At 36.7% G+C, this 11,474-nt stretch overlaps 1 non-coding gene across 1 annotated transcript; it reads right to left on the bottom strand.

The window, feature by feature from the left end:
- Positions 1 to 10,253: 10,253 nt before the first annotated feature.
- LOC112781895 (small nucleolar RNA R71) lies at positions 10,254 to 10,361 on the bottom strand. The gene has a single exon (XR_003192644.1). It is a non-coding gene; the product is annotated as a small nucleolar RNA R71 (small nucleolar RNA).
- Positions 10,362 to 11,474: the final 1,113 nt, after the last annotated feature.

The raw sequence follows: 11,474 nt of genomic DNA on the forward strand, positions 1-11,474 counted from the left end.
GAATACACCAATGACATCTTTCAGAAGGTGTAGCATGAATTTCGAGAGAAGATGAACTACATTATGTCGTTGATCTGGGATGAAGACAATAACCAATCAAGTCCATGAGGTGGTCCATGATGTGAAGATAGTAGGCCAACGATAAGAAGTGAGGCACCGAGTCAAGTTCAAGCAGGACATGGGTATGTATGGTGTGAGAGAGTTTCAGTTGTGCTTCAACGGAAGAGAATTTCAGTTGTCCCTAATCAGTATTTTCTTCCAAGGTGGAGCAAGAGGACTTTCAGAAGACATTCTACCATCATGAGTTATTACATGGTGGACCATAGATAGCCCCACGTGAAGCATTATGACCGCCTTTAAGACCATTTCAGCAAGGTTGTTGAAAGCAATTGTACACTCTGAGCAGTATAGTGATCTCCTGCACAACTTGCTCAAAGAGTTATGTGCTGGTCTTCCTCGAAATATTTCTTGCAGCGACTATGGTGCATCCTTTAATCATGGTGGAAAAGGAGTAAGAGAGTGCGATAGAGTTGAAACCGATGCCAATCTCAGCATTTGTAGTTCCGTGAGGGTTAAATGGAAGGGTTGCCCACCAAAGAATAGAAAGATTTCAACTTTTGAACGTGAATATGTAAAATGTAAGAAGCTTCACTAAAGACGCGCATGGACTCTAATTCCGACAATCAAGGGCATAAGAATGTCGGGAAGCAAAGGAAAAATATATCGGTGATGGACGCCGAGGAGATAAGTTATCATTGAAGTTTCTGACTCAATTGTTTCCGTGTTTTGGCTAGTATAGTAACTGAACAATAACTTTAATTGTTTTCCAGTGTGGTCCTGACCAAGGCAAATTCGGTGCTCCCTGCAACAATATGGTATTCAAGTCATTCGTGGAGGTCATAGCCACCAAGAAGAGGGGAACATAGTCGTCACAGTGTGCTTTGATGCATCAATCTCAATTATTGTGTAATGAGTTTTTTAGAACAGAACATATCGATGGGTTACTAAGTGGATCTATATGCTTATGGTGACTTGTCGGTATTTGTAGCATTGTAATGTATTTTGATTGTTAGACCTCTTTAATAGATTGTTCGTATTGAAAACGTGTAACACTTTTTGACGATAAACATCGTCGAACATTACATAAAGCATTGTTCGTGTCGCCGAGATTGTTGTGACAAATTTTTTATTTTCGATGATCCTTCGTTCTTGTTGTGCTAGACTACTTATTTCCTCTTCTTCCTGTTTTCTTGTTATGCATGTATGTTGTGCAACTTTAGCCAAGGGGGACCTGGCAAACTGTAGCAAACGCGTAGCCAGGCTCAAATTTTATAGGAATTAATTTTCTGTCATTATTTCAGTTAATTGACATTTCAAGTTCTTGTCTAATTGATTTTCCTTTGCATAGTTCAACCACTGAGACTATCCAGAGGGCATCAACGGTTTCAGTTTTATACTCATTGGATTTGTTTCATTTTAAATCGTGAATCGATGGGCTAGTGAGGGTTGTGCTGTCTGTATACCTCCTTTTTTTGTATGGTTGACACGGCACAGTCATATCCTGTTGAACCCATATTGTGGACTTGATTTATGCTCGTGGTAGTGGTGTTGGAGTTCTTGGTCTTACGTATAGCCGATTGTTTTGTATATTTTGATATTTTTTATCATTTCATTTAACTTAGGCACGCCGGTTGTGTTAGTAGTTGTTATGCTTAGTACTAGTTTAGAATGACATGTGCTTTTGGCAGTATTCTTGTAACTTTGGAAAATCCTGTTGCTATACCTAAACAATTTTAGACTCATGTTTATGAATTTGTTAACGATATCAGCTTGGCATAATTTTATATTATATTCCTTATATCTCCTATTGAAGAATAAAGTCACCGAATTTTAAACATATCATGACAAGATGATGAATATTTTAAGCAGAACCAGAACCATATGTTGACTACTCTTGTAACATTTTCATTCACTTTGTGTAACAGGTTTAAACGTTCTATGCCCTTTTTAGAATTCAATGGCCACATCCCGTTACCCACATAATAATCGCTTGTTATCATCTGTGTTATTATCGTGGCAAGCCGGATACTCTTGGCCCTATGCATGTCCACGGGAACGGCCAGTTAAATAGTGCAGACCATGGGTGACGATCATTATTAATCTAATATCCCGTTGATCTATCCACAACCTATATGACAATCTGTAATGGCTGTTATTTATTGGTAATCATCGATCACATGAAGTTCAAGCATATGAATTCGTTACTTAAACAACATTGCTACAATGGATAAATGAAGAAAACATAGGCATCAAGGTCCATACACATAAGCATCAAATACACTTACACTATTGCTTTAGACATATACATAAACTAAGCATTAGTGGCACATAAACCAAGCATGATGGAGTACCACATACAGATAACCTAAGCATTCGAGAAAATAGCATAAACTAAGCATAAATAGTAAAATCAAGAGTAGTATTCATAACATAAACTAAGAAATAATAATAACACCAAAGATAGCATTCATGATTGGAAGACAGTAGAATGTGGTGCAGAGTCATAGCTAGCGGAGGCAGATTTATTTGGATCACGGTCATACACATTCTACTCATCGTCGTTGTCATCGTTCTCAAGGTTTAATAGGTAGTCTTCATTACGAATGAATTTTTCTTTATCATTTTCTATTAGTTCTACTTGGTTTGCCTCTGCCCATTTCATACAGGCTTTCTTGATGGTTAATCTACCTATACGCATAGCTATTTTGCTGTTCTCCTTACAGATTCTCAGGAGGGAGACTTCATAGTCGAAGTCATTTCAGTGGCAGTAATGAACAACAACCTTCAAGTTTGGCATAGCCCTACCGAGCCTCTCTAAGTCTCTTTTGAGATCATATTGCTCTTTCTCACTGAACGCATATTCACGCCTTATAGCCTCTTTCTTAAGCTCCTCAGGCATGATGGTCTCATACTGCCAGTACACCTGGTCTAGCATGTTGATATAGCCATCCTGGAAGAATGCTTAGTCATGGTAAGGGTTAGGGATACATGGGATACCACTCATTATATCACCATATAAGTGATTCAGCTGGGTGCGTGCACATAAGTGCCGAAATTGGGGTATGTGTGCGTATGCACAGGTGTGTGCGCACGCACATGCTTTGTTTTCTCCAAAATTTTTTAGAGCTCTAAGGCACCAAGCTTGAGCTCAACAAAAGGGTATTAACCCCAAAACATCCAACATTGCACAACCACATTATCCAAACTAAAATTCAACTTAACTAAGCTTTGAAATTAAACTAAACATAAGCTATCTACAAGAAACAAAATGCAATGAATTGAAACTATATACAAAGAGAGGGTTAGGAAGGTGTTACCATGGTGGGGTGTCTCCCACCTAACACTTTTATTTATTGTCTTTAAGTTAGACAATTGGGAGAGCCTTGTCTGTGGTAGCTTGTGCTTAAATTTTTCCTTGAACCCCCACCAATGTTTGTATCTCCAATGGCCTCCGGGATTCCAAATCTTGCGCACCCGATCTTCTTGTTGACTCATGTGACTCCATCCGGGTGGCAAGCATTCAAAGTTCTCACTCAAGCATACAAATAATCCATCCAATTAAGAATTACACCAACTATTCAAGCAAAATTTTAAAGATTCAACTTCTATAAGCCTAGGATCATGCTTCCAACCACTACCTAATTTTCTTTTATTTCCCAATCCACAAATATTCCTAAGTTGACTATCATTTTCAATCAAACCATATTCAAGTGGAATAATGAAGCTCAAGATTAAAGATGTTACCCACTTAAATGAAGGAGGTGATAGTGCTTCTTGTATGATCTCCACCTCTTCAAGTCTTTCAACCACTTCTTCTAATTCCTTGAATTCAACCTTCTCCACTTACAACTCATGCTTCATTTCCTCTTCTTTCCCTTGTAGTTCCAAGCTCTCTTCCACTCCACAAGCTTCAATCAAAGTTGGTTCTTCACTTTCATTCATGGAGGTGCTTGAATTGTTGGGAGAGTGTAGTGAGACTAAATGGGATAGGGCTCCGACTAAGGTAACCATGATGTTGTCTTGCCTTTTTTGTTACTCTTCTTGCTCTTGAAGGAAGAATTGGAATGCTTCCTCCGTTGAAGGTTGTTGGGAAAAAGAAAGTTCTTCATGTAGGAGAAGGTTATCATATGTGGAAGGTGGTTGATATTGATGAGAGTATTGAGGTGGTATGGGGTAGTGGTATTGGAATTGTGGTGGTTCTACGTGTGGTTCATAAGGTTGTCATGAGATACATAAGGTTGATGGTATGGTGGGTAAAGGTTAGGCTCATGTGGAGGTATTTGGTAATAGTATGATGTGGCTTGTGAGTAAGGTTAATCATGGTGTTGAGGGTTTGATTGGTATTGGTATGCATTAAGAGGTGGATAGTAGCTATAAGGATGTGGAGGAGGTTCTTGCCAAGAAGGTTGCCTAGAAGCATATAGCTCCTCACTCAATTGATCCAACAATCCATGATGCATTCCATCATTGAGGTTCTCACTTCCTACAACATCATAACAACCAAACTCCAAGCCAAAAGGGTGAGAATTCATATAGCAAAGGGAAAATAAAAACAAAAGCTACTAAGAGAAACTAAAACAAACTCTTAACAACTAACAAAATCAAGCAAACAACCAAAAACAAGCAAGATATTTACATATCAACATATTTACAATAGCCAACAAATAGCACACATTGCAACTCCCCAGCAATTGTGCCAAAATTTTGATAGAGAGAGAATTATGCCAATTCGGAATTTAGATAAGATAGAATTTCTTCCATTGCAAGTATAGTCCGAATCAGCAATGGATCCTCTTAATCAAATTTTAAATTCAAAAGATTGTCACAATCCAAAACAAATATAAACCGAGAGTTTTAAGTCCTAGGTCGTCTTTCCTAGGAGTTGCAAATGAAATGCTCAATTATTGGCTATGGGAAAATGGGGTTGATGGCAAGGGGCAAGAAATGTAAATAGCAAGAAAGTAAATAAATATGCAAGAAATTAAATGAAAACAATTAAATTCAAAGCAATTAATCAAAGAAAAGGGAAATTCAAATGCTAAGAAACTTCTTGGCATGGATTGAGAGCTATGGTTACCTATCCTAGCCATTGACCACAAATATATGATGATTATGAAGAGTTAATCCTACTTAGTTAAACCTAACATTGAGGATAAGTCAATTAGGAATAATTGATTTCAATCCACAAGTCCTACTCAACTCTATTAATGGAAGACTTAGAGTTAGTGGAAACCAAATCAACTAACTACTCTAATATATCAATCAAGAATGGACATCAATGACTCAAGGGTCACCAAAGTCCTCAATTCCAAGCCAAGAGTGAGGAAAATTAAGCAAAAACTAAGCCAAACATTTTTATCAAACAATTGGTGTACATGAAAATAAAATCATATTAAATTGCAATCAAAATAAAGTCTAAAGCTACCAAGTGCAAGAAAATAACAATAACAACTAAAGAAAACAATAATAACATGGAAACATAAATTTGCATTAAATAAAATTAAAGTCAACAAAAGTGTTCATAACATAAAAGTGACAAAATAAAGGAAATAACAAGAGAAATAAAGAAGATCAAGACAAAAGAGTATGAAAACATAAAGGAAATTACACTAAAACAAAAATTAAGGACTAAAATTAAAGAGAAATTAGCTAAGAAAACCTAAATTCTAGAGAGAAGGGGGAGCTTCTCCCTCTAGAAACCTAAGACAAAAACATGTAAAAACCTAAAACTAAGTGCTCCGCCCTTGCCTCGTCTTGGATTAAGGTTGAAATAGCTTTAGAAATGAGTTGGATTAGATTTTGGAGACCTAAAATTCGCTGCCAGCGAATTGCATTAATGAGGTCACGTGCTGGGACCTGTGCGTATGCACACTGTCTATTTTTCCACTTGTGCGTACACACATAAGGTTGTGCACACGCACACTTTCTGACTCTCACTTGTGCATATGCACGCATACTTGTGCGTGTGCACACTTGCTGAAATGCTCCAAACTTCATTTCTTCATGATTTCTGTTGAGCGGATAATTTATACGCTTTTTGGCATTGTTTTTAGTATGTTTTTAGTAGAATCTAGTTACTTTTAGGGATGTTTTCATTAGTTTTTATGTTAAATTCATATTTCTGGACTTTACTATGAGTTTGTGTGTTTTTCTATGATTTCAGGTATTTTCTGGCTGAAATTGAGGGACTTGAGCAAAAATCAGATTCAGAGGTTGAAGAAGGACTGCTGATGCTGTTGGATTCTGACCTCCCTGAACTCAAAGTGGATTCTCGGGAGCTACAGAACTCAAAATGGCACGCTTCCAATTGCGTTGGAAAGTAGACATCCAGGGCTTTCCAGCAATATATAATAGTCCATGCTTTGGCCGAGTTTAGACGACGTAAAAGGGCGTTGAACGACAGTTCTACGCTGTTGTCTGGAGTTAAACGCCAGAAACACGTTACAAGCCAGAGTTGAACGCCAGAAATACGTTACAAACTGACGTTCAACTCCAAGAATGACCTCTCCACGTGGAAACTTCAAGCTCAGCCCAAGCACACACCAAGTGGGCCCCGGAAGTGGATTCATGCATCAATTACTTACTTCTGTAAACCCTAGTAACTAGTTTAGTATAAATAGGACTTTTTACTATTGTATTTGATATCCTGGATTGTATTTTTGATCCTGTGATCACGTTTGGGGGCTGGCCATTCGGCCATGCCTGAACCTTCATCACTTATATATTTTCAACGGTAGAGTTTCTACACTCCATAGATTAAGGTGTGGAACTCTACTGTTCCTCAAGGATTAATGCAAAGTGCTACTGTTTTTCTATTCAATTCAACTTATTCCGCTTCTAAGATATTCATTCGTACTTCAATATGAATGTGATGAATGTGACAATCATCATCATTCCCCCACGAACGCGTGCCTGACAACCACTTCCGTTCCACCTTAGATTGAATGAATATCTCTTGGATCTCTTAATCAGAATCTTTGTGGTATAAGCTAGATTGATGGCGGCATTCATGAGAATCCGGAAAGTCTAAACCTTGTCTGTGGTATTCCGAGTAGGATTCAGGGATTGAATGACTGTGACGAACTTCAAACTCGTGAGTACTGGGCGTAGTGACAGACGCAAAAGGAGGGTGAATCCTATTCCAGTATGATCGAGAATCTCAGATGATTAGCCGTGCTGTGACAGAGCATTTGGACCATTTTCACAAGAGGATAGGATGCAGCCATTGACCGCGGTGATGCCTCCAGATGATTAGCCATGCAGTGACAGCGCATAGGACCATTTTCCTGAGAGGATGAAAAGTAGCCATTGACAATGGTGATGTCCTTACATAAAGCCAGCCATAGAAAGGAGTAGGACTGATTGGATGAAGACAGCAGGAAAGCAAAAGTTCAGAGGGACGAAAGCATCTCTATACGTTTATCTGAAATTCTCACCAATAATATACATAAGTATTTCTATCTTTATTTTCTATCTACTTATTATTTATTTTCGAAAACTCCATAATCAATTATCATCCGCCTGACTGAGATTTACAAGATGACCATAGCTTGCTTCATACCAACAATCTCCGTGGGATCGACCCTTACTCACGTAAGGTTTTATTACTTGGACGACCCAGTGCACTTCCTGGTTAGTTGTATCGAAGTTGTGAATGAAAAACGATTTATTAAGACGTGCGTACAGAGTTTTTGGCGCCGTTGCCTGAGATCACAATTTCGTGCACCAAGTTTTTGGCGCCGTTGCTGGGGATTGTTTGAGTTTGGACAACTGACGGTTCATCTTGTTGCTCAGATTAGGTAATTTTCTTTTTGTTTTATTTTCAAAAATATTTTCAAAAAAATTTTTTTCAAAAATTTCTCCCTTGTTTTCGAAAAAAAAAATTTTAAAATAAATGTTTTCAAAAATATATTTTTCTTCAGAATTTTTAAGAATGAATTCTAGTGTTTCATGATGATTTGTTGAATCCTGGCTGGCTGTAAGCCATGTCTAATCTTTTGGACTAGGGTTTCAACTTATCATCCCAAGAGCTTGTTGATCTTCACACACTTAGTTGCTCTATACATGGAAAGTATAAATATCTTCTAAAGCTTGGCTGGCTAGTAAGCCATGCCTAACCCTCAGATTGGAGCTTTAGACTAAGAGTACACGATTCCTGGAATTCATATTAAAAATTTTGGAATCCTTATTTTTCTTTTTCACACTAATTTTCGAAAAAAAATATAAAATAAAAATACAAAAAAATCACAAAATCATAAAAAAATTCAAAAATATTTTGTGTTTCTTGTTTGAGTCTTGAGTCAATTTCAAGTTTGGTGTCAATTGCATTTTTTCTAAAAATTCTCTGCATTTTTCGAAAAGTCATGCATTCATAGTGTTCTTCATGATCTTCAAGTTGTTCTTGATAAACCTTCTTGATTGATCTTCATATTATATTGTTTTGTGTTGTATGGTGTTTTTCATAGGCATTCTTGAATTCTTAGTGTCTAAGCATTAAAGATTTCTAAGTTTGGTGTCTTGCATATTTTCTTTGCATTAAAAAATTTTTCAAAAATAAGTTCTTGGTGTTCATCTTGATCTTCAAAGTGTTCTTGGTGTTCATCTTGACATTCATAGCATTCTTGCATGCATTCATTGTTTTGATCCAAAATTCTCATGCATTACATCATTTTCATGTTTTTCTCTTTCATCATTAAAAATTCAAAAATCAAAAAAATATCTTCCCCTTTTTCTCTCTCAAAATTTCAAAAATTAGATTTGACTTTTTCAAAAATTTTAAAAATCTAGTTGTTTTTATGAGTCAAATCAAATTTTCAATTTAAAAATCTTATCTTTTTCAAAATCTTTTTTAAAAATCAAATCTTTTTCATTTTTTTATTTATTTTCGAAAATTATAAAAATATTTTTCAAAAATCTTTTCTTAATCTTATATCATAATTTTCGAAAATCACATCATCAATTAATGTTTTGATTCAAAAATTTCAAGTTTGTTACTTGCTTGTTAAGAAAGATTCAAACTTTAAGTTCTAGAATCATATCTTGTGATTTCTTGTGAATCAAGTCATTAATTGTGGTTTTTAAAAAAAATCAAATCTTTTTTCAAAACTAATTTCAATCATATCTTTTCAAAAATATCTTTTTATCTTATCTTTTTCAAAATCATATCTTTTTCAAAAATTTGATTTTAAAATATCTTTTCTAACTTCTTATCTTCTTATCTTTTCAAAATTGATTTTCAAATTTGTTTCAACTAACTAACTAACTTTTTGTTTGTTTCTTATCCTTTTCAAAACTACCTAACTAACTACCCCTCTCTAATTTTCGAAAATACCTCCCTCTTTTTCAAAAATTCTTTCTAATTAATTAATTGTTTAATTTTTAATTTTAATTTGATTTCATTCCTAATTTTCGAAAATCACTAACTCTTTTTCAAAAATTCTTTTCGAAAACTTCCCCCTCCCATCTTCTTCTATTTATTTATTTATTTGCTAACATCTCTTCCTCACTCACCAAAAATCCGAACCCCCTCTCTCTCTCTGAGTTCAGATTTTCTCTTCTTCTTTTCTTCTACTCTTCTTTTCTTCTACTCACACAAGGATCTCTATACTGTGGTAAAAAGGATCCCTATTATTATTATTTTTCTGTTCCCTCTTTTTCATATGAGCAGGAGCAAGGACAAGAATATTCTTATTGAAGCAGATCCAGAACCTGAAAGGACTCTGAAGAGGAAACTAAGAGAAGCTAAATTACAACAATCCAGCAAGCACCTTTCAGAAATTTTTGAACAGGAAGAGGAGATGGCAGCCAAAAATAATAATAATACAAGGAGAATGCTTGGTGACTTTACTGCACCTAATTCCAATTTACATGAAAGAAGCATCTCCATCCCCACCATTGGAGCAAACAATTTTGAGCTGAAACCTCAATTAGTTTCTCTGATGCAGCAGAACTGCAAGTTCCATGGACTTCCATCTGAAGATCCTTTTCAGTTCTTAACTGAATTTTTGCAAATCTGTGATACTGTTAAGACTAATGGAGTAGATCCTGAAGTCTACAGGCTCATGCTTTTCCCTTTTGCTGTAAGAGACAGAGCTAGAGTGTGGTTGGACTCTCAACCCAAAGATAGCCTGAACTCTTGGGATAAGCTGGTCAAGGCTTTCTTAGCCAAGTTCTTTCCTCCTCAAAAGCTGAGTAAGCTTAGAGTGGATGTTCAAACCTTCAGACAGAAAGAAGGTGAATCCCTCTATGAAGCTTGGGAGAGATACAAGGAACTGACCAAAAAGTGTCCTTCTGACATGCTTTCAGAATGGACCATCTTGGATATATTCTATGATGGTCTGTCTGAATTAGCTAAGATGTCATTGGATACTTCTGCAGGTGGATCCATTCACCTAAAGAAAACGCCTGCAGAAGCTCAAGAACTCATTGACATGGTTGCTAATAACCAGTTCATGTACACTTCTGAGAGGAACCCTGTGAGTAATGGGACGCCTCAGAAGAAGGGAATCCTTGAAATTGATACTCTGAATGCCATATTGGCTCAGAATAAAATATTGACTCAGCAAGTCAATATGATTTCTCAGAGTCTGAATGGAATGCAAGCTACATCCAACAGTACTCAAGAGGCGCCTTCTGAAGAAGAGGCCTATGTCCTGAGAACCCTGCAATAGCAAAGGTAAATTACTTAGGTGAACCTTATGGAAACACCTATAACTCATCATGGAGAAATCACCCAAATCTCTCATGGAAGGATCAACAAAAGCCTCAACAAGGCTTTAATAATGGTGGAAGAAATAGGTTTAACAATAGTAAACCTTTTCCATCATCCACTCAGAAATAGACAGAGAACTCTGAACAAAATACCTCTAATTTAGCAAACTTAGTCTCTGATCTATCTAAGGCCACTGTGAGTTTCATGAATGAAACAAGGTCTTCCATTAGAAATTTGGAAGCACAAGTGGGCCAGCTGAGTAAGAAGATCACTAAAACTCCTCCTAGTACTCTCCCAAGCAATACAGAAGAAAATCCAAAAGGAGAGTGCAAGGCCATTGAAATGACCATCATGGCCGAAACCACAAAAGAGGAGGAGGACGTGAATCCCAAGGAGGAAGACCTCCTGGGACGTCCAATGGTCAATAAGGAGCTTCCCTCTGAGGAACCAAAGGAATCTGAGGCTCATCTAGAGACCATAGAGATTCCATTAAACCTCCTTACGCCATTCATGAGCTCTGATGAGTATTTCTCTTCTGAAGAGAATGAGGATGTTACTAAGGAGCAAGTTACCAGGTACCTTGGTGCAATCGTGAAGCTGAATGCCAAATTATTTGGTATTGAAACTTGGGAAGATGAACCTCCCTTGTTCACCAATGAACTAAGTGATCTGGATCAACTGACATTGCCTCATAAGAAACAGG

Source organism: Arachis hypogaea, chromosome 19 (genome assembly GCF_003086295.3).
Source record: "Arachis hypogaea cultivar Tifrunner chromosome 19, arahy.Tifrunner.gnm2.J5K5, whole genome shotgun sequence".
Taxonomy (NCBI): Eukaryota; Viridiplantae; Streptophyta; class Magnoliopsida; order Fabales; family Fabaceae; genus Arachis; species Arachis hypogaea.